The sequence below is a fragment of the Labeo rohita genome, chromosome 7 (genome assembly GCF_022985175.1).
Source record: "Labeo rohita strain BAU-BD-2019 chromosome 7, IGBB_LRoh.1.0, whole genome shotgun sequence".
Classification (NCBI taxonomy): Eukaryota; Metazoa; Chordata; class Actinopteri; order Cypriniformes; family Cyprinidae; genus Labeo; species Labeo rohita.
Window position 1 is genome coordinate 22,298,924 of NC_066875.1, and position 24,342 is coordinate 22,323,265.

Below are 24,342 nucleotides of genomic sequence, written 5' to 3' on the forward strand. Positions count from 1 at the left end.
AGTCTGCAGTTTTCCCAGGGAATTAGGCTATTTTAAAACTTTTGCCGTGGATTGTTTTTCATGTCCGCAGGTTAAAGCGACTTCAAAAACATGATATTAAGTCAAAAAACCCTGTATTTTAGCCCACCAGCCCCCCCCCCCCCCACCAGGGACCCCCTCCAAAACACCACTGGGCTAGTTTTGAGTAGCATTTTGATTTTGTTGTGAAAACCTGGCAACCTTGTTTTTGAAAGAGATGTGAGTGTGTGAACGGAGTGGGATCATTTTCAGCGATTAAAACCTTATATTTCACTCTCTTCATCGCATAAAGATATTGTATGGCCTCAGAAGACTCAGAATGCAACAGGACTTGTTTGTAATGCTTTTATACTGCTTGTTTATGGTCAGTTTTTGCAATAAACAACTGTGCAATAAATAACTGTGACTGTACAGGGTAGGAGTGGGGTTAGGTGCTCCAATGAAAGTATAACTTTATATACAATTATTTCTATTTTTATGCATTCAAACCATTAAATTAAGGCAAACAACTGAAAACAATGGAGGACCCAGCACATCAAAAAGTGGTGCTAAAGGGGTACCCTGTGCATTAAAAAATTATGTCTAAGGGGTCCTGACCAAGCGTCAATATTTGACAAGTGGTAGTCCATGTAAAAATTTGGGATAGAGAAAAAAAATACTGTTTATATTTTATGAAGCATGTCTGCCTAGTATAATGATGCTCGAGGGCTTGAAAAAGTTTAAAACCCCCTGGCCTGCATCTTTTGGTAACATAAAACATCAATTTTTAACATTAACTATAATCTCTCTGCTGGCTAAGAATGACTGAAATGTACAGATTAAATTTGAAAGAGTTGCAGTACTGTATATATATGCTAAGAGGCAGAATGAACTGAAGATGAGACCATCGTATCACGGTTAAAGGGTTCTCCAAACACAGAAGGGTTGACATAGTTCGCTTTGAACGTGACCATATTTAGCACTCTTAAACAGTACTGACACCACATTCTGCTGCTGCGAATGTGGCCTTTGATTTCACATATACAGCACTGTCAAATCTGCTCTCTGTCATTTTCGAAGTGAACAGTTTGTTGTGGGCTGCTGTCCTAAGACCACATGACAGTTATGCGTTTGGAGTGGGCTGCTGCCATACTGCTTTTGTTTTAGCCGTGTAATCTTGTCTTTTGGCACTGACTGCTGTTGGAGCCATTCAGAACTGTGTCAGACAGCTGTTTGCTGTCTGCTGTTGTTCCCTTTTGCAATCTGCCCCCCTTATCACAGACATAGTCATATTATTATCATCATCATCATCATCGACTGAAGATGACCACATTTTTTACATGCTTTAAACTGATTTGCAGTAACATTATTACTTTAATAAAATATTGTATATTATATTTTAAAGAATTGTTATCAGCCAATAATATTATTTATTTATTTTTATCAGCTGATATGATTATACACCTGATTTTTGCATTTAGATTACATTTTACCAAGATTACATTTCATTTAATGCTCATTTACAGCTAATCATTAGCAACACTACAAATTTAATGAAAACACTAAATAAGGTGCAATTTGTTAACATTAATGATAATACGAACTAAGAATGAGCAAAATTCTTAGTGAACAAATGTGAAAGGCTGATACATTATTCACTATGCATTCACTATGCATTAACTAATATTAAGGGGACATCAGATGCCCATTTTCCACAACTCTTTAGGATCTTCATGAAATGTCTGCAACATACTTTGGTTAAAAATTCTCAATGGTCGTGTAAAACAACACTATTTTTACCTTGTCAAAAACAGCGCTGTTCACAGTGACCGGTTTTGGTGCCTGTCTCTTTAAATGATAATGAGCTACTGCTTACCCCGCCCCTCTCTTAAATTTTTTTGTGCATTCGGTGCAATGAAATCTATTTTAAAGTGTTACCAATTCAATAAAATAATTTTAAAAAATCTAACTTTGATAGATGTTTTTATTTGTTTATTTAGACAAAATTGTGTAGAGTTTTAATACTTACCGTTGATCAATTCTCAGTCGTAATGTGAAATGTATTCTGCTCTTAATGGGAATCCATATACTGTAACATGAAAAGTCGAGGCAAAGTCCCATGATTGCTAGGAGTACAACAGAACTATGCTCTCTGTGAAATTGTAAAACTTTGCCACATGATATGAAATCCATAGCAACAGGACGCACCCCCTGTCCCTCGAGATGAGCAGTCATTTTCGCTCTGTGGAACAATTTGACATAAATTCCCTCTGCACTGGCATGGTGAAGATGAGGTGCAAGTGGATCTTTTAATAGCTGACAGGGTGGGTATGTTTGATTTTCAAGCACACTCCTTCCCACAACAACAAGATCACAACAGGAAAAGATAAGTTAACGACATGGGAGAAATAAAAATTACACCTGACACATCTGAATGGATGAAATTGATCCTCTTTGTCATTATTACAAAAAGTGCTTCATTTGTTGAGGAATATGGGATTTGCTGTTTGTGTACAGATGTAATGAATCAGACAGAGGAGATGACAGGCAGACAGAGAGTGGAGCCTGGGAATAGAGCCCATCTGACATGCTTAGCACAGCAGTTAACCACAGTCCTGCTCCTCAGCCTCTCCTCTGTCAAGGGACCACACACACTACACACTCTCACTCTTCTGCTTACTCACTCAATCAGTTTTCTCAGCCTCATCCCACTCTCAAATCGACTGCTTAAAACGATTCGCAATTGTCATTCAGGAACATGTACACTGGGAACCTGCATTTTACCAACCCAGGCTCATTGGAAAAACATGCCTGTGGCAAAATCATATTAGCTTCATGCACGTTTTGTGACACTTTCAGAGTGATCAGGCCAGTGAATGGTGCTAAAACCACATCATCTGAAACAGATGAACATGAATCTGGCAATGTTTGTTATATTGGTTGTTATTGTACTGTATGTATCATGGCAGTTCAGAAATGAAATGCTCTGTGATCCTAAAAAGGTTAGTGCTCAGGCATATCACCTACACTAAATCTAACAATCCTTAACAGTATTAATTAAAATCATTGGATAGATTCATTTCCTGAAGCAAACATGCCATTTTATCTGGCTTATAAAAGTTATTGAGCTTTTTATTGACTCATGCTTTTATAGGACTTATACCCTAGCACTCAACATCACAAGTGCAGTGCTGTACCAGTGGAACTGCTGAGCAAGTTTACTGCATTATAAAAGCTATACAGTTGAGGTCAAAAGTTTACATCCCCTTTCAAAATCATTAAAAAAAAAAAGTTAATTATTTTACCAAAATAAGAGGGATCAACAAAATATGTGTTAGTGTTTAGTACTGACTTGAATAAGATAGTTCACTTAAAAGATTTTTACATATAGTCCACAAGACAAAATAATAGTTGAATTTATAAAAATGACCCAGTTAAAAAGTTTACATCCTTAATACTCTGTTGTTACCTAAATGATCCACGGCTGTGTTTTTTTTTGTGTGTGTGTGTTTGATAGTGATAGTTGTTCATGAGTCCCTTTTTTATTCAGAACAGTTCAAGTGCCTGCTGTTCTTCAGAAAAATCCTTCAGGTCCCAATTCTTTGGTTTTCCAGCATTTTTGTGTATTTGAACCCTTTCCAACAATGACTGTATGATTTTGAGATCCATCTTTTCACACTGAGGACAACTGAGGGACTCATACGCATCTATTACGGAAGGTTCAAATGCTCACTGATGCTCCAAGGAAACATGATGCATTAAGAGCCGGGGGTGAAAACTTTTGAATTCTTAAATTTGAAGATCAGGGTAAATTTAATTTATTTTGCCTTCCGGGAAATATATAACTATCTTTTGTAACCTCTGAAGGGCAGAGAAAAAATATGATATTATCAAAAATAATTAGCAAAATAAGAAAAAATGTACACATATTCATTCTGTTCAAAAGTTTTCACCCCTGGCTCTTAGGAGTTTAACTGTTCAGGACAAACAAGGGACTCATGAACAACAATCACTAAACAAAAAAACACAGCTGTGGATCATTCAGGTAAGAACACAGTATTAAGAATCAAGGGGGTGTAAACTTTCAAACCGGGTCATTTTTATAAACTCAATTTTTGTCAGTACTAAATAAACATTAACATGCATTTTTTTACGATCCCCCTTATTTTGGTAAAATAATTAAAAATTTTAATGATTCTGAAAGGGGGATGTAGACTTTTGACCTCAACTGTACGTCAAAGACGGCATTTAAAGCTAAACTCAAATTTACTCAAATTAGTCCATGGCTTCCATATATTGTTACTTGAAAACTGTCATTTTCTGACACCAGATAGGCTCCACCCACAAAAACATCATCACCAACTATCCTCGACTTTTAAAGTCACCATTTGACCTTATACTGATCACCACACGTGCTTTCAAAGCAAAAATCAGCTGCTTGTGATTTAACTTCTAATCTACAGACAGCAGCTGCGGTTCAGTCAGCTCTTATTAAAGCAGAGGCCATCATGATGACCAAGGTCTGTGAATTATCATAATGTGTGTAAAAGTTTGCCCTGATCCGCAGATAAAGATCGAAATCTACAGAAGCCCAAACCATCATTAATCTTTAGAAAATAGGGTATTAAAATAATTAAATTTAAACGCAGCTTTGAAAACTCTGAAGTGTCACCGATGAGTGTTTGTTTGTAAACGGTAATTTCATCTGTGCTCATGAGAAATTGCACTGACATATGTTCGATGTCTACTCATTATCACAAGGGTAATGAATCATACATCCTTATTTTATTTTTAAAACACATTTTTTAAAATGACAATGTCTCATCTTCCATTCCTCCCTCTGCCTGCACTCTTTTGTCTCTCTCTCTTGTCTGTCTTTCTCTCTCTCTCTTTCCCACTCCACCCCAGGGCCCAGTCATAGGGGAGAATGTGTGGCTGGGAGATAAAGAGGCTTGTCGCACCGCTTGATAGCCATTCTCCGATAAGATCTAGTTGCTGTCCATCAGGCTAGCTCATAGCAATGGCTGTCAGTGGCGTCCTAGGAAATTTGTCAGATGCACAAGCCTGTCATATCACTGACATCCCATAAAGAGCACCTACACAAACAGGTCTTTGGTAGGATTCATTACCCTCTGATGGCTGCTGGATGAAAGGGGGAGACATCACAGTAATGACCCTCGATAGGTATTGTTTTTAGGCAACAAAGAGAGCGGAAAATAGTGTTTTGGAGAGTTTGATTTTGACAGCCCGAACATCCTCTGACATATCTGTTTAACAAGGTTTTAAAATGTTGAGTGTATGCTTATTTATGAGTGGGATATGTCTTTTTGTTATTGCATTGTGTCAAAACAGATCACAGATTGGTGTTAATCTTGTTTAACAGTGAATAGTTGAACAGTTTATATATATACATATATATAAATATAGCCTTGGTGAGCAGAAGGGACTTTAAATAAATAAGTAAGTGATTAACTATACTAATAAATAAAACAAAAAAGTTGGAATTAACACCACAATTGTGTTATATTTGAGGGACAGCTAAACAATTAGCAAATTATGTAAAGTAAATTTAAGACTTTCAAAATCAGTTGGCCTTTACCAATACCATGAAGGTCTAACGCTTCTAACATTTCACAGGAGACATATCTGTCCTTGTATATCAGGACCAAGTTAAACAGCATCATTGTTTGTCTCCTCCTCCAGACGAGGCATTGTCCCTGTCTAGAACAGCAAGGCCAGCCTCAACAATGAACCTATCATCTTTGTATTGTCACTCTCTGCATTGCCAACACAGTGCATCTCAAACCTCATTCTCACCCTGTCCTCTGAATTTCCATTCTGTTGTGTAGTAGACAGAGCAAGAAACAATGAGCATCCTCGACCCTCATCTCAGATGTACTGTACCACAATTGCTTTAATGTTTCTGAGAGCAGAATCTCTCCACGCTGTAACCTTTAATGCATGCGCTATTAGAACGTGTCTGTTATTTCACCTAAACTCAGAAATAGATGAGGATAATGGCACAGGAAGTGGACACATTTAGAAGCAACTGCTAACACAGCAGGTGTGCCCTCATCTGAATCGCCGTCAAGTCAATGCACAGGGCTGCCTACCGCAGAGCAGCGCTCTTGTTAGCTAGGGCAAAATGATTGGGGGGATTTCTGCAGTTTCATTCTAAATCTGTTTGTCCCGTGGTCTCGAGAGAGAGTCGTGTAGGGGCTCAGATAAGCTCTCTCTGTGTTTTATTTTGAGGCGCCTCTTTTTGTTAATTACCTGCTCCCCTGAGACCCCACAAGAATTCAAGCTTCATTTAATAATAGGACCAACATTCATCATGGGTCAGTGTGACAATTACTGTTTTGTTATATATGGAGAGTTCAGATGCAAAAGCCTCTGATGTTCATCTGATATATATATATTTTTTTTAAATAAGCATTTTTATCAGGCTCCTATGTATAGGTTTTTACCAAAGTATTGGTACTTCTGATTGAGCCGATGCTGGGATTTAGTGAGTTTAGTGACGTAAAAGTATTTGGTAGACGTATATTCTGTGCCGAGAGCATTCACTCAGTATCATTATCTCATTTTTGACAGAGGTGGCTTTTAGAGGGTTTTGCTTTTGAACTCTTCATATATGGTTAACTGCATATTTATTTATATTTATGCAACGTGCGATTTGTGAAAAAAGAAGAGGGGGGGGGGAGAACTTTTTTCTCTCTCCATAAGCAGAGGTTGACCCAACTCCAGTAAGGCTATAGCCTAAGTGATCTGTAATGTTAGTGTAATCTGTTAACAACGCACATCATAAACCTGCCTTTTTAGGCAAGTACCATAATGGGTGTCATGCCATGAAATGTTTTTAATACAACGGAAACTGTAATGCGATCACAATTTAATAAAAACATTGTAAGTTACGCCTGTTAATTGTAATGATTTAATTTCCATGGTTATTGGAAGAAGGATCCCTTACAAAAATTAACCATGATTTTACTACAAATAAAACCAAAAAAACATGGTTACTATAGTTAAACCATGGTAACCACAAACTAACCATCGTCTTGCTACACTAAACAGTTTAACCATGGTATTTGTACTAAAACTATGGTTATCAGTGCGCCTAAAAAAAACATGTTTACTACACTTACTACGCTTATGACAATAATAAAACCTTGGTTAATTTAAATAAGGGAAATTATATAGCTATATCAAGCTTTGTGTATTCTAAAACAACATGAAGATCGAAAGATGGTCTGAAACACATATTTTCAGATGTATTGCTTATTGTTAGTTAGCCAACATTACCTTATGGAACCGTGTTGTAAAGTATTACCTGTAAACCTATATGCAATTAATTTTTGCCCACCTTCATTCAATCATTCATTCATTCATTCATTCATTCAACCAGTCCAATAGCTTCTACACTGTGTGCGCGCGACCACCTTGTAATCAAAAAGAGCAATTTTTAGATCGTTGCTTGTGTGTTAGAAGAGCACTGGCATCCCAGATCGAACACATTGTCTTCCATACTGAGCATGTTAATTGCCTCTGAGTCAATATGTTCACCCTCTCCTCTGTGCATGTGTTCCCTTCTCAGCTCAAGAGGTGAAGTGGGAAGCCATGTGAGGGCCCCAGGTAGCCCACAACATCATATGTGATGATGGTTTTAATGATGGTTTTAATGCTGTTTATACTGCGTTTTGGATCACTGTTTTTTTAATATTTTTATATAGGTTTTTATATAAATATATTCAAAAAAGCTTGTGAAATATTAGAATCACTCTCGAAAATATTATATTCTGTATGTGAATGATTAGTTTGAGCTCATGTAAACAAATGGAGAGCACTTTTTTTCTGTATGCGCTTTCTTTGAAAAGGATTACGTTTTTGCCTCCCACATTATTTTCTTGACTCTGCTTTTGTCATCAGCCTTCAGCCATTAGGATGCTGTTTGAATAACTGGAGAATAAGGAAATAAAAGGGTTTAAAAAAAAGACCTTTAGAATGCAAAGTTTTTTCACTGAGCTTTGGGCTGGGACAGAAACTCCTTCTGTCTAGACATTTTATGACGCCAAGTAAAACTAAATCAAAGACACCATACTTGTGCAGTCACCTAAAACAACACTTTAAATTCTCATGGATCATTCATTGCAGACTTGCTCTGCTTTTAACTGTTTTATTTGGTGATTTTGCTATTTGAAGGCATTAATGTCTGAATTTCTATAAAGCTGCTTAGAAGCTACATGAATTGTGGAAGGCACTATGCAACTAACATGAATTGACTTGAAAGGTTAAAGATTTATTTAATTATGTCCTTATGTATTTAGTCTTCAGTGCAAACTGATGCTCAGTCATTTCAGTATTGTGGCATTCTTGAGTCTTGAAAGACTATTTAGAAATAATCTATTTTATTCAAGTTGTTACCAAGTTGTTGGCCACAGATATAGCGATATTCAACCAGACTCTATCTGTAGATAGATAGACAGATAGATAGATAGACAGACAGGTAGATAGATAGTCTCTTATCTGCCTAGTCTCTTGTCTAAAGACTGTGAAAGGATTTTTAAAGGAAGTGAAAGAAATTGCTAAATGAAAGGCTTCTTTGCTTTCTTTTTGTTTTCACAGCCAGGGATTTAGACCTGTGATGTATGTCAAGGCAGAAACTTTAAAACTTCATTGCCAGGGTAATATATTTCTAATTCCCTGCCTGGGTAAATCACTGACAGAGAATTGGATATTAATTTTCAGACTCTAAAGAAGCCAAAGAGTGAATTATGCTTCATAAGATGGATTACTGAACGGCATGACGGTTGGTTTTATTGCTGTAAGGGAAAAGAGACTTTTTTTCACCCTCTGTATAATTGATTAATCCAAAGTGCAAGCAACTGTGTCAACTGCAAAGGTGTGATTCTTTCTTCTTCTTCTTCTTCTTTTTTTTTTTTTTTTTTTATAGACAGATTACCAATGTGAGTAGCTACCAGCCTGCATACCGATATGAAATGTTTATTTATTGATGCATACAAAATAACACTAAAGGTTGGAGGGCTGGAGTTGGCTGCAGCCAGGCAGTCGAAGCGGGGGAGAAAAACAGCAGGACAGGAAGTGTAATTCCAAATCCAATCTTGCTCAGAGGCCAGGACAAATGCACCATTCAAATGGAACAACTGAACCAAAACCCAAACCAAGAGTTTAGATAACAGAGCGAGGGCTATACTCAGATGAGTGTGCAGAGGAAGACTGCAAAACATTGCCTCATGTCCACCTCCTCCCTCTGGTCAATAGTTAGACTATTCCTCCCACCACTCATTTGTCTATACCAAATGTAGCCACAGTAGCTTTGAGAATTTTCTCCTCTGATACAAGCTCAATAGTCTTAGAGCGCCTTAAAATTAACCTCATTTGCATCTGACTGCAATTTGCATTGAAAGCAAAAGTTATTACAGCAAAATCACAGTGTTCTTGGTGGAATTGCTACTTCAAATTTAAATTACTCCCATGCTCCTTTTATGTTTTTGAATGCAGAAATTATTTCCTGGCTTTGATTGTTACTGGTTTAGTTGAAAGATTAAAATCACTAAAATTAGTAGACATAGGTTGACAAACTGTGTGATGGTGGTGTTTGGGGGGTGCGGAAACTTCACTTTCACACTTTCACATCTTCTGCGTTGACAATAGATGTAAGAAGCAAAGAGACCAACAACTTTTTATGTTGCTCCTGCAAAGCGATAACACTTTTTTTTTGATTGCAATGTAAGAACCATATTATATAAATATATAAATATGTGCCTCTGGACCAGTCATAAGTAGTATGGGTATATTTGTAGCAGTAGTCAAAAATACATTGTATGGGTCAAAATTATTGATTTTTCTTGCCAAAAATCATTAGGATATTAAGTAAAGATCGTGTTCCATGAAGATATTTTATAAATTTGTTACCGTAAATAACGTTTGTATAGTAATATGCTTTGCTAAAAACTTCATTTGGACAACTTTAAAGGCGATTTTCTCAATATTTTGAATTTTTGCACCCTTAGATTCCAGATTTTCAAATAGTTGTATATTGGCCAAATATTGTCATATCCTAACAAACCATACATCAATGGAAAGCTGACCCTTATGACTGGTTTTGTGGTCCAGGGTCGCATACCAAAAACAAAAACACCACTGCCTAAGTGCCTTATTGGGCTTTATGTATAACAGGGCCAAGGACAATGTTCTTGGTTGTAGATTAAAGCCTGAGAATAGCTCTTTGAAAATGTGAATGCTGAGATAAACTTCATTAAACATTTAATGTTGCTGCTGCTTGGCTTATCTGAGAGCACACCATTCTGACATTAGGGATGTGACATGCTATCAGTTCTACATTGTGTCTTAGCAGCTAGCTGTTTCCATTTTGTCCTCAAAGCTCATCCCTAGATTTTCCAGATCAAGGCCTGGTGACATTTGCCCAAAGGATTTGTAGAGAAAAAAATGGCTTTATCCATCCAGGCCCAATGGAGGACCTCGGTTGGTCACAGAGTACAGACCCAGGGTCAGCTCTCTGATCACAGCAATCCATTTTAAGAATAGGGAAGGTTGCAGATACAAGTTAGCAGGGCATCAGCAGTTGTAAGACTGGGTTTTAAGCCGATACAGATTCAGTTCAGTGTTAAAGGTGACATATCATGAAAATCTGACTTTTTCCGTGCGTAAGTCTTTTTATTGGGTCCCCAGTGCATCTACCAACCTAGAAAACGTGAAAAAGGACAACACGGTTAGTTTGTTTTAGAAGCTTGCGAAAAAGCGCGTGCATTTGATTTCACTCTTTAGTGATGTAGGAAGGGGATCTTATTATAATATTACTGCCCCTCAATCTGCTTGTTACCCCCATGGTGCTGTCATTTTATTTCGGAAATGGCAATGCTGTACCAGTTCTAATGCCATGGCAAATGTTCAAGGCTGCACAGATGAGCACAGAGTACTATTTAAAGTTCCAGCCTCAGAAGAGACAAGAGAGCAGTGCATTTATCGATGCATTTACTGTATATTACACTGCTGCCACACCGATCTAATATAAACATGTGATTTCTTTCCTAGCTGTTTACTTTCACAGACATAACTGACTATTTTTATAACTCCTGTGTGTTTTTAACATCAATGTGTTTGTATTTGACAGTTTAAGCAATAAGATATGAAAGAGAACTTAGTTTAGTGCGCACATGCTGTGCGACAGCCGCTTTTTTTGTGTGTGTGCTTCAGATGTGTACGCTTAGAAAACCCTGTATCAGAAGTTTTAACTAATATGGTTTAAAACGCATGATTTCTGCGTGACAGACATGATAATCAAAACCAGACTGATTTTTTTTAGCAAAGTATCCGAGGTACGAGCTGTTAGGGCACAGTTCTATTCTTGAACAGGGGGCGGGGAGCAACAGCTCATTTGCATTTAAAGAGACATGCACGAACACAGCATGTTTCTGCTTCCACTCAAAATGGGCATTTTAAAAACATTATAATTAATGGTCTGTGGGGTATTCTGAACTGAAAACTCACAGACACATTCTGGGGACACCTGAGACTTATATTACATATTGAAAAAAGGGACATAATAGGTCCCCAGTACTGTTCAAAAGTTTTAGGGTTGGTACGAATTTTTTATTTTTTTTTATTTTTTTTTAAGACAAAAAAAAACAGGAAAATACAGTATAAACAGTAACATTATGCATTACTATTTAAATTTTCTATTTCAATATTTTGTAAAATGATTATATGCCTATAAATGTATTATTATTATTATTATTATTATTATTATTTTAATATTATTAGTGCTGTTGTTGTTAGTGTCCATGTTTTTCCTGAATAATTTTCACGCAAACATGGATATATGTAGATCGGGAGGTGTATTCCCTTCACAAACAAACATAATCTACTGCATCTTCAGCAGCTCAGATGTCGGGAATGACGACCCCTATGTTCATTATTACATCCAGCAACAGAACACCTCAACTGCTCAATCGGAGATATTCTTGTCTAACTTACATCCCTGCTTTGGTATCGAAACAAAGAGGACGGACTGTTACAGCTTATCTGAGGTAAAATGCTCATGTCAATCAACTATCGTGGGAGCGGCCTCTGTCGGTGTGACGCCACAACAACAGGCATCTGAGAACGGCTCGATTTGAAAAAAGGAATATACACTGCCAACACACATTAATGTTCAAACAACATGTAAAAGTGAACTTAGCATCCGATGACCCCTTTAAGGAATTCCTGTAAAGTACTTGTTTTGCGTACCAGCAAATCTGTCCGTGTCCGGCGCTGTATGAAAATGAGCATGGCTTGCAGCGCTTAAGTTAAAATACTGTTTGAAATAATAAAACAATTTGTGCCTTATCAGTTTGACAAAATCCCATGAACTTAACCCTGATCAGGAGCTGTATTCGTGTGCCCTCACCTGTTTTTAATGCTTCTAACCTTGTGTCGCTTCATGTCATCTACACTGCATCACTGCAAAGTGATAAAACTATGGCACCATGTGCTTTCTAAAATCATTTTCATAGGTTTAACGTTATATTACCAGCTCGAAAAATAGACGGGAAATGTAAAGCATCATTCCAGCAGGACGAGACTTCTGCATTTACGAAAAAGGTGGATATTTTTGGATAAATAAAATGTTCAGAAGAACAGAATTTATTTGAAATATTTTTGTAATAGTGTAAAAAGTCTTAACTGTCACTTTTGCATTAAGTATACAAAGAAATCTTTAAATGGTGTACATGGCATTAATGTCACTGAAAGTTGACTCCAGGGTTTACATTATTGATCACCAGTCAATCATAATTAAAATGTGCATTAAACGTAAAGGCTCTTAAGTCTTTATATTATTCTGTAATTTCTAATGAGCTATGTGGGTTGAGTGAGGAGAATAACGATTTATACATAAAATGAGCTACTACTTAAGACGTAGGGCACATGCAGTGTATTATTCATTTATTAAAATTAATGTTTCATGCAGTCTAGAGAGGGGTCAAAATTATTCAGCTCACATTGCTTTATTCATCTAATTTTAAGCGACCGTTTAAAGCTCAGCTGTATTCAAATGTTTTGTTACAAATCATGCAATTTTCAACAGGGATCGTATTGACGGCATGTTGATGAGGCAGAGGGAGAGAAGAGCAAGAGCTGGATGAGGATACTATCTGTAACAATGTCAGAGCTGTCAGATCAATATACCTATGTCTGAGCCCAAATAGTTCTGATGTCCTGCTTGTTTTTTACTTCTTTTTTTTTTTTCCATTTGGCAATAATGATATTTTTAAGTATTCTGTTCTATTAGCAACTGTCTGTTTTTTAAATTACATGAAACTATAATTTGGGACAGACGCCAGAATTAATTCGAGCCCTCAAATGGCGCATTATCAATCTATGAGCAATTGTCTCCCTCTGCATATTCGGCGTTACACATGACCAGCTGACATTATTTGTTCAACATTCCGTAACATTATAAATGGTAATTACTCCGAAAATTGTTTTTGGGCTTTCGGAAATGTTGAGAAATTCTTATTGATGTAAACATCTCTAAAATGATATTTCACACGGTAATGGCTAATTTTGAGGAAAGTGCAAGAAGTTGCACACTAGCTAGTTTTTGGCAGTCCAGAGATCTGCTTTAGGTCTTGAGTGGCTCACCGACAGGGTTCCTGGGGATCAATGGAGCAGGAGTGGAGACAGACTGGAGACAGGAGATAATTGGGCAGAACAGGATGTGGTGTGGCACCATGGCCGCCCAGGGGGCTTCAGCACTAATCCATGCCTCCCGTCAGGGGTGAGACTGGGGAATGACTATCTCAAGCACTCCCCTGGCACTGGATCCTTTGGGAAACTCCGTCAGTCAGTTTCTCTCTAAGCATCTGTCAGCCTTCCCGCCTGACTTTCTTGCTAACCATCAGCTCTGTCCCCCTCTGAGATCCTTCCTTATCATATCGTCTGACCTCTGGTGGCACCGAGAAGATCAAGAGTATCAGGTACTGGACACTGGTTTGGTCATTACTGGACTGAAGAAGTTGTTATTCCCTCTCTTTGTTGTTGTTGAAGACAATTGCTCTGAGGGGTCAATTACGTGACACCGCATGTAGCACTTTGTAACATCCAATTTGATTCCTCTAAGTAATGCAATAGAGACAGAAAAATTAAGTGACACCACAGTCATTGAAAGTTTGAGGCACGTGGGAATTAATGTCCATTATTAGAGAGCTTCTTGTTGGTTATTCTGAATAGAAGCCTGGAGAAATCCAATCAGACCCCTGCTGAAGCTCTTTGAGAAGTTTAATGAGTTCTTACATTCATTGTGTTCTCCCAACTAAGCTAAAACCCCAAGTGTTTCCAAAAAGATGCTAACATGGGAGATGAGAAAATGTATTCAGAATTATTATTTTGTATTTTGGTTGAAATTGATTTTATCCCATGTCAAATGGCTTGATGCTCTGAGTCATGGGACTGCAGGCCTCAGCTGTGTCCTGTGGGATTCTTGGGGTTCTTAGTGACATCTCAATTCAAAGTGGCACCATTTGGATTTTAAAGTGTGGCCAATGTTTCTGTCAGGCTACCCAGACCTCCTTCAGCATGCAGAATATTTATCAGGGAACATTTTGCATTTGTATGAAATCAACAGAGGAAGGAGCCTGATGAATGTATGTATGTGCTGGCTCCACTAATTCACCACTGTTGGTATTCTCTCTCTCACACACACAGCTTTCAGCAATGGGTTAGAATTTTAAATATCCTCCCTTGGCCAAGGGCTTCATGATTGACGTGTGTCATACTGTCTTTCCCTTTCTTTCTCTCTTTCTTTCCCCACTATGCAATGATATTGTGTATTCTTATTACAAGAGCAGTTAATATCTGTTTTTGCTTTGAAGCAACTGTACCTGGCCAAAAATATCGGCACCCTTGCAATTCTGTCAGAAAATGCAACACTTCTCTCAGAAAACTGTTCCAATTGCAAATGTTTTGGCATTCACATGCTTATTGTTTTTGTTTGCACTGCAACAATACACACACACACAAACAAAAAACAAAGAAAAGTCAAACTTGATACAATTTCACACAGAACGCAAAAATGGACTGGACAAAATGTTTGGCACCTTATCAAAATTGTAAGAAATAATTGCTTTTCAAGCATGTGATGCTCCTGTAATTTGTATTTAGACACACCTGTGGCAAGCAACAGGTGTGGGCAATATAGTAATTACACTTGCAACCAGTTAAAATGGAGAAAAGTTGACTCAACCTTTGTGTTGTGTGGCACACTAAGCATGGAGAAAAGAAAGAAGTGTAAAGAGTTGTTTGTGGATTTGAGAGAAAAAAATGTGGAAAAGCATGGGTAATCTCAAGGCTACAAGTCCATCTCCAGAGATCTTAATGTTCCTGTGTCCACTGTGCGCAATATCATCAAGGGGTTTACAGCCCATGGCACAGTAGCTAACCGCATTCGACGTGGACAGAAGAGCAAAATTAATGAAAAATTACAACGAAGAATTGTTCGAATGGTGGATAAAGAAACCTGATTAACTTTCAAACAAATTCAAGCTGATCTGCAGACACAGGGTACAACAGTGTCAGCTCGCACTATCCGTCCGCATCTGAATGAAAAGGGACACTATAGTAGGAGACCACTGCTGACACAAAGGCATAAAAAAGCAAGACTGAAGTTTGACAAAACTTATGTGACAAAACCACAATCCTTCTGGGATTGGGCAAAAGCAGATGAGGCAAAAGCAGAGCTTCTTGGTAAAGGACATCATGGCACTGTTCACAGAAAAAAAAAGAGGCCTTCAAAGAAAAGAACACAGAAAGTCCCTACAGTCAAACATGGTGGAGGTTCAAAAATGTTTTGGGGTTGTTTTGCTGCTTCTGGCACTGGATGCCTTGGTTGTGTGAACGGTATCATGAAATCGGATAAGTACCAAAGAATTTTGGGGCACAACGTAGTGGCCAGTGTCAGAAAGCTGTGTCTCAACCAGGGGTCATGGGTCTTCCAGCAGGACAATGACCCGAAACACACTTCTAAAAGCACTCAGAAATGGTTACAAACAAAGAGCTGGAGAGTTCTGAAATGGCCAGCGATGAGTCCAGATCTGAATCCCATAGAACACTTGTGGAGAGATCTCAAAACAACAGTTGGGAGAAGGCATCCTTCAAATCTGAATGACCTGGAGCAGTTTGCAAAAGCAGAATGGTCCAAAATTCCAGTAGAGAGGTGTAAGAAACTCATTCATGGTTATAGGGAGCGATTGATTTTGATCTACCAAATATTAAATTAAGGGGCCAATAATTTTGTCCGGTGCATTTTTTGGGTTCTGTGTGGAATTGTATCAGATTTGACTTCTCATTTTTATTTTTTGTGTTGTTCCAATGCAAACAAAAAATAAATAAATAAATAAACATGTGAATACCAAAACATTTGCAACTGTGCTGGTGCCAATATTTTTGGCCATGATTGTATGTACTTTAACGTTTAGTACAGCGTAATAGCTTTTCTATCTGTGTGTTTTCCTAATTTATGTATTTTAATTAGGGCAAGGGGGCTGAGAGGTTGCAAAACACAACGTTGTTACAGTAGAATTCCTCTGTTTATGTAATCACCTCCAACGTAACGAAAAGCGCTCCTTCTTGCAGTGTTCACAACAATGAGCATCACTTTGTGAAATTTGTTTATTGGTTGAAATTGGCAGATTGAGTTTCTGCTTCTGATTGAAAACAAAGCGCTAGGATTGTCTTTGTGTGTCCTTTAATGTCTTTGCCAGCCTCTTGTGCGATGCTGCTTATGTCTTGATGTGATTACCGTCAGTGGTAGTCTCTTTCAGATGCAGAAAATTAGATTTTCAAAGAAAGAATATAAACCACGAGAATGCTTTGACAGCAGTGAGTGAGAAGAAGAACCAAATGTAAGACTTTTGGCTGTGTGTGAGGCTGCAAGGTTAAACTCGATGTTAAAAATGTTAAAAAAAAGTCACATAATACAAACCTGTTCATAGTAACACGTTTCTCACTTTTGTTCTTATAACATAAGGTGTTTCTATGCTGGGGAGAATGGGGAGAATGTTGTTGTGCGGCTGTTCCTGCCCTGCATTTCTGCCGCTATGTAGCAATGTGGCTTCGATCTGAACGACTAACTTTCCACCCTCCTTACATTTCTTATATCACATCTTCCTACAGTCGTTCACGTGGCTATTTATAGTGCCACATTAATTTACTGCACATGGGACTCTAAGGGCCACATGGCCGTTCTTTTCCTCTAGCAACTCCATTGCATGTGGTTTCAACCCTTTTATTGGTTTCCAGTACGCCCTGTTTTTGCTGGAGGAGTTATGAGCCGTTCATGGATGGAAGCCCAGTCCAGGGCTATGGCATTGCAAAGTCTTTGAGCGCATATGTGGAAAGTTTGAGAAAGATATAGAAAAGAAAATAGTGAAACGTGCAAAGGAAGTATGTAATCTAAGACTTTGAGTAGCCTTAAATGTTTAGATGACCTGCAGAGGTTGTGGGAGAGCTCACTGCCAGTCCAAATCAACATATCACTCGCCCCGAGGACAGATGAGGTGGCATTTCAGTCTGAATTTCTGTGCTAACCAAGGTCGTCTCTGTTAGCCCCCTGATTTTAGAGAAAACAACTTAAAGAATGTGGTCTGCCACGCCGTGGGAGGCTTGCACCTTGTTATGTTTTTCCTAATTGATTTGAGACAAAATTAGGTTTACTGAAGAGACAAACCCTGGAATGATGATAAATCAAATCTTCCCTCTGTTTTTAACAGTAGAGAGTTTGCTCGCTCCAGGCCCACATTACCATTTCACCCTTCTGGGAGCCAACATCTGGAACTGATCCCCTAACTGCTTGGAGAATTGAGCATCAACCATTAAAGCACACACACACACACACAAAGGAGAACTTCTAGTTTCTTTATAAAAGCTTTCCAAAACAGCAGTCGTTGACATATATGCTTATTTATAGCTTTCAAAACCATTCTGGTTCTTCTCTTTTTGCTTTATTCACCCAGCACACACACACAGGCACACGTCTAGACAGGAAACACTGATCATACATTGAGAATAAATTTACCAAGAACACATCCATTGCTCACTCTCACATCTTTGCAAACCTGTGTGAATTTCTTTTGTTTGCAGAACATATAAGAACATGCTTTGAAGACTTTATGTTTTGTTGTGTTCCGACTTTTACATCTCATAATTCTGACTTCTGTGAGTTTACGTCTTGCAGTTCTGATTTTTTTTTTCTCAAAATTTTGTCATACAAACTCGTAATTCTGACTTTTTCTCAGAATTGTGAGATATAAACTTGCAATTGCGAGTTATAAAGTCAGAATGGCGAGATATAAACTCACAATACTAAGAAATGAAGTTGAAATTGTGAAATATAGACTCGCAATTCTGAGAACATATCAGTCTTCAAGAAACAGCTAAAACCACATCTCTTCCATCTTTATTTGACACTCTCATCTAGCACTCTCTATTCTAATTCTATTCTTAAAAAAAACACTTGACCATTTAAGACTTGCACTTTATTAGTTTTCTAGCTGTTTATTGAAACAAAAAATGTATCCATTCTTTTTGTACTCTATCTTTTAGTTTTCTTTTTATTTATTATATAATCAACAAAAAGCAAAAAAAGACTTCTAACACTCGCTTGCTTTATTCTTTCTCTGTTCTAACTGTTTTCTTTTGATTTTTTTTATAGAATTAACAACAACAACAACAACAACAACAACAAAAAACATTTGCATATCATTGCTCTTTTGTTGATTTTGATTGCTTTCATTTGTGAGTCACTTTGGATAAAAAAAGATTTTTTTTTGTTGTTCCCCTCGGAGCTAAACTTTATAACTCACAATTGTGATATATGTCACAATTCTAAGAAAATAAGTCAGAATTGTGAGAAAAATTCTGAATTACAGATATACAGTAAATATGCAATTGCCAAAAAAAAAAATAAATAAATAAATAAAATGCAAGTTTGTATTTCTGATAAAAGAAGTCAGAATTGTGAGGAAAAAAAATATGATTATGAATATGAATATTACATCTTACCATGAATTGTAAGATGTAAACTCGCAAATGCGAGTAAAAAGTCAGAATTGCGAGATATAAAAAATAGTCAATTGCCTGATATAAAGTCTGATTTTATTTCTCGCAAGTGCAAGTTTATATCATGTAATACTGAGAAGAGAAGTCAGAACTGTGAGTTTATATCTCACAGTTTTGATTATATACACTCGCAATTGTGAATTTGTGGCCTGGTTTTACAGACAGAGCTTAGACTAAGCCAGGATTAGGCCATAGTTCAGTTAGGACATTTAAGTATTTTTTATGAACATGCCTTAAAAAAAACATTACTGGTGTGCATCTTGGGATAAAACAATGGTACGGATATATTTTAAGATCAATCAGTGCAAGTTTCTTTCAGCTGAAACAGCTCAGACTTACATTTTAGTCTGGGACAAGGCTTAAGTCGGTGAAACTGTGGGTATAATGTATCTCACAATTTCTGAAAGAAAAAACCTCCAAACTGCAAGAAAAAATCTGAATTGTGAGATAAAAAGTCACAATTACTTTTTTTTTTTTTCTCAGTGGCAGAGATGGGCTTCCATACTTTTGTCTCCATAAAATGAGGGTGAGTACATGAGGACAGAATATTTATTTCTGGGTAGACTGTCTCTAAATTTCAGATTTGGAAGAACTTTTTAATGTTCTTTAGATTTCAGTAGTTTCAGCGAATCTGTCCATTCACAGAGTCTTTCAGTTGCGCTTGATATAAAACTGTTTTGTCTGAACCCACAGGTGTTTATTATTGTGGCTCCTTAGCTACACTTTAGCTTAGTGAATGGTGTTCCCAATTATAGGTTTGACTGCACAAACGCAATCTTTAAGGCTTAAATATTTTTGGAAGATTTGTTGAGGATGACAATGCTGTTTACAGTCAGCAAACACCCCAGCGAGGTGGATGAAAACTGACAAATGATGAATAGATTACTGCATCTCTCATCTTTACTCCGCAAAAGATTATTCCCAGTGTGAGTCTGGTAATCACTCTGCTAACAGGCCTTAGAGCAAATGCTCCTCTGTTCACATAAAGCCAAGGCGGTACAGTGTCCTTTGTTTACTGTTCCAAACTCCTGCACTCATCTATGTACAATCTGGAGATAGCCTTCCTCTCTGCCCTCGGCCACCTCTGCTCTAATCAGCATAAAAGCTCCCTAAGAGCTCAAAGATGAAGAGAATTGGCCTCAATTACACAGGTAATGACATTGTTTTCGCTAAGATACTTAAGGGAACTTGTGCCAGCAGCAGCCTGAATCTATACCAGAGTCATTACATGATCTTTAATGTAATCAGTAGTGCCTTCTTTTGCAGGTTGGAGTTCCATCACTGCTCTGATGAGGGAGAAAGAGGGAAAGTGGATTTATGTAGTAGTTTCCCAGCATTTACTCCAGAGGCTAGATGTAAGCACAGGGAAGCCACATGTTTAGTGAGACATGCCAGTCTCATGTGAACTGTGGAAAGCTAATTTTAAGAGAGAAATGTAGCACATATTCTGTACTGATATCAGCTGAAACAGGGAAATTGGAACATATAATAAAAACTAGTGACTTTTGGTTTCCCACAGAGAGGAAAAAAGAGCAAGCAATTGGTTAGTCAATACCCCGATTTCTCTCTCTTTTTTTATCCCCTACCCACATGAATAATGGCTTCTCTCAGTGCTGTGCTATTTATATAGAGCACTGTAAAAAAATGATTCTTAGATTGCATAAATATACTAAAAGAATAAAAAACAATAACCAATGAGTTGATGTAGTTTTTACTCAGTACTTACACTCAAGTTCTAGCAATTTAAAAAAATAAAAATAAAAAAGGTTGGGATTTACTTCTTTTTTGAAACACAGCTTAAAATCCATAAAGAATTAAGGTGTTATTTATTTATTTATTTGAAAACCTAAAAATGCTTAAAGTTTTCCTGCCGTTCAAAAGTTTGGGATCAGTAAGATTTTATTTATTTATTTATTTATTCATTTATTTAATGCAGTCTCTTATGCTCATCAGAGTTCTGTTTATTTGATCAATAATACAGTAAAAACATATTTTCTGTGATGCAAAGCTGAATTTTCATCAGCCATTACTTCAGTTTTAAGTGTCACATGACCTTTCAGAAATCATTCTAATATGCTAATCAATTATTAATGGAAACAGTTTTGCTGCCTAATATTCCTTTTTTGGAATGTGATATAAAATATAAAAAAAATAACTGCTTTTATTTTTTTTAAATATAAATCTTTTCCAACAATATAAGTCTTTAATATCATTTTTAATCAATTTATCACATCCTTAATGAATAAAAGTACTAATTTCTTTCAAAGAAACAAAGAAAAAAACTAAATTACTCACCCCAGTACAACTGTTTCCAAAATTGATAATAAATCAGCATATTAGGATGATTTCTGAAGGATTATTTGACACTGAAGGCTGGAAAATTATACTAAAAATTCAGCTTTGTATTATAGGAATAAATTCTATTTTAAAGTATATTAAAATAGAAAGACATTATTTTAAATTTCAAAAATGTTTCACAATATTACTGTTTTTTTTTTCTGTACTTTTAATCAAATAAACACCTTAATGAGCAGACTCATTTAAAAAACATTAAAAATATTACTGAGTCCAAACTTTTGAATGGCAGTGTACATATGTATTATGTGTTATATATTTATAATATTGCTATGCTTTTTAGTCAAACCAGCAAGCATAGCATATGAACTGTGAGACGAAGTTGCATGTGTGTGTGTGTGTACTTGTATTATGGGGACCAAATGTACAGTATAACCAGTTAGAGTTTGGTTAAGGGGATAGAAAATATAGTTCTTACAGTATATAAACCATTATGGAACGTCCCCATAATGATAGGAATAACAGTGTTGTGTGTATGTCCTCATTCACCCTCTTCTAAACATGCACTGGGGAATGAATACTTAATATTGTTATATTTTTAGTAGTTTTAGTTAAATCAATATTGATTTTGTTGTTATGCATTTGCAGTGTAGACAGACAGATGTGTGGTTTAAATAATAGCAGAGGCACATTTTATATGTGTGCTTGCAGAGCACAGACAAGGAAGAAAACAAAGGGACGATGCTCTAGAGTTAGTGTGCCCGAAAGATGGACAGAGTTTTTTGGTATGAGTGAGGTTAAAAGTATGAGTCAGTATTCCTATCAGCACTGTGTCAGCCTCTCCCAGACACTCCAGCAGACAAGCTTTATTAAAATATACCTTGCCTCTGCCAAGGTTATGCCAGTGATAATCTCGCAAAACTTTCTAGCACTATGCACAGCCGACTGAACTGCAATTTCAAAGATTACAGATCTTGTCATACAAAATATCATCATTCGCTCCAAACTGAAGAAGTTTTGTGGGAGCAAACATCTAAATGCTCCCGAAACACAGTGTTTCAGAAGAGCGCTTTAAATAACTGCCATTTATTATAGACAGGCCTGACAACCACACTGCTGTTGTTGCTTATTTTATTGTTCACAGAGAAATCTAAACATTTCATTTTGTATGCAAATGTGATGTAGCATGATTTTTTGCTTTCATTGAAAAAGTCTTTTATAGTCTGCAGTCATTCTAATAATACGCTGTGTGTGAATATACTTGTAATTGACGACTTAATAAGTTTTTAATCGCATATTGATGTGGGTTATTCTATTTTTTATTTTTATTTTTATTTAACCTTTATTTAACCAGAAAGGACTCTCTGAGATTAAAAATCTCTTTCGTCCTGGCCAAAATGGGCAGCAATACAATCAGTTTCATCACAGATATACACAACACAGACTAATTTCACTTAAAACAATTACATATCGTTAGATCATCTTCCATTTGCCAGAACGGTTTTAAAATGATCCAGAAACAACAAATTTTGTAATTTCAGTTTCGAATTTTGAAAATTCCCATCAGATGGAGCTGCATATATAAAAGCCTTCTTACCTAGTTCAGGTCTAACAGAAGGAACAGAGAGAGTATAACAATTTTGTGAATGAAGGAAGTATTTCTCAACAATTTTCTGTTGTTTAAGACAACAGAGATAAGAAATTGTACCACTATAATTAGGGGTCGATTTAGAATTTGACAATGTGAAGAAAAAAGTTTTCCTTTTTCCCAAAAACCCAAACATGACCTTACATACCTGCTTTGAAACAATCTAGATTGTATAAAGTGCTATATAATTAAAGGTGATCTGTATGTGCATAAAATACCATCTATGTTTGCTACTATCCACCATGTTACCTTTATTGGGTAACACAGTTGACAGGTAACTTAGTTGACATTTTTATTGTTTTGGGCCTATACTCAACATGATAGCCTGGAACTACTGAGGATATGGTATGTTTACAAATATATTTTCATAAACAAAACATCATTTTTAGTTAAATTGTCTTGTTAAAATTTGCTGCAGTAATACTTGGGTAACACTGTTGACAGTCAATTAATCCACTCTTGACACAGGTTTGCTAGTTTAACCAATATTAGGGGAAAGACAGAACATAACTTCTAATATTTCATCCATGTGCTTCTAGAGTAAATATCATCATATTGTGCAAATTATGCGAGAATGGGTCAAACCATTCCTTTTTGAGGGGGTAGCTAGCGAGTAACTTAGTTGACTGTTTTTTTAGACACAAATAATACAAGTTATATCATAATAAACACTTATTATTTTTGAAGCACACACCCAAATGTCTTGATAAATGTCTTGAAAACAAACTGAAGGCAAAACTACGAAATTAATTTCATTTTCATGCTTAAATGCAGAGCAGAATGAGCATCTTTACAAAATCGGACAGCTGAATACTACAGAAGATATGTTGTTTTTTCAACATATAGTAGTGTGAAAAATTAAGCATTGGGGCTTTATATTGATGAAAATATATTAAAATGATACTTCACGGACATGAGATGTACCCACAATTCTAGAATAACTCTTGTGTTCTCCATGTTCATATCCTCCTTAGGCAATCTCCTGTTTTTAGCTGTAAAACTGCGGTTATATTTTCTGAATCTCAAGTAAAGTGATGGAAACGTCTCCTTTCGGCATTTGACATGCATGGCCTGTCTAATGCACTGCAACATTCTATACTTAAAATAGAAGTAACAGTCTCTCTGTGCGGCGTGAATCAGCGTGCCTAGTAACCCGGCACACTGAACTGTCTGTAAGGCATCCATCCGTGACATTTGTTTGATGATGTTCTCTCCTCTGTCAGTGTGTTTTATAATTACGGGTATTTTGCAAAGGCTGTTGGCTC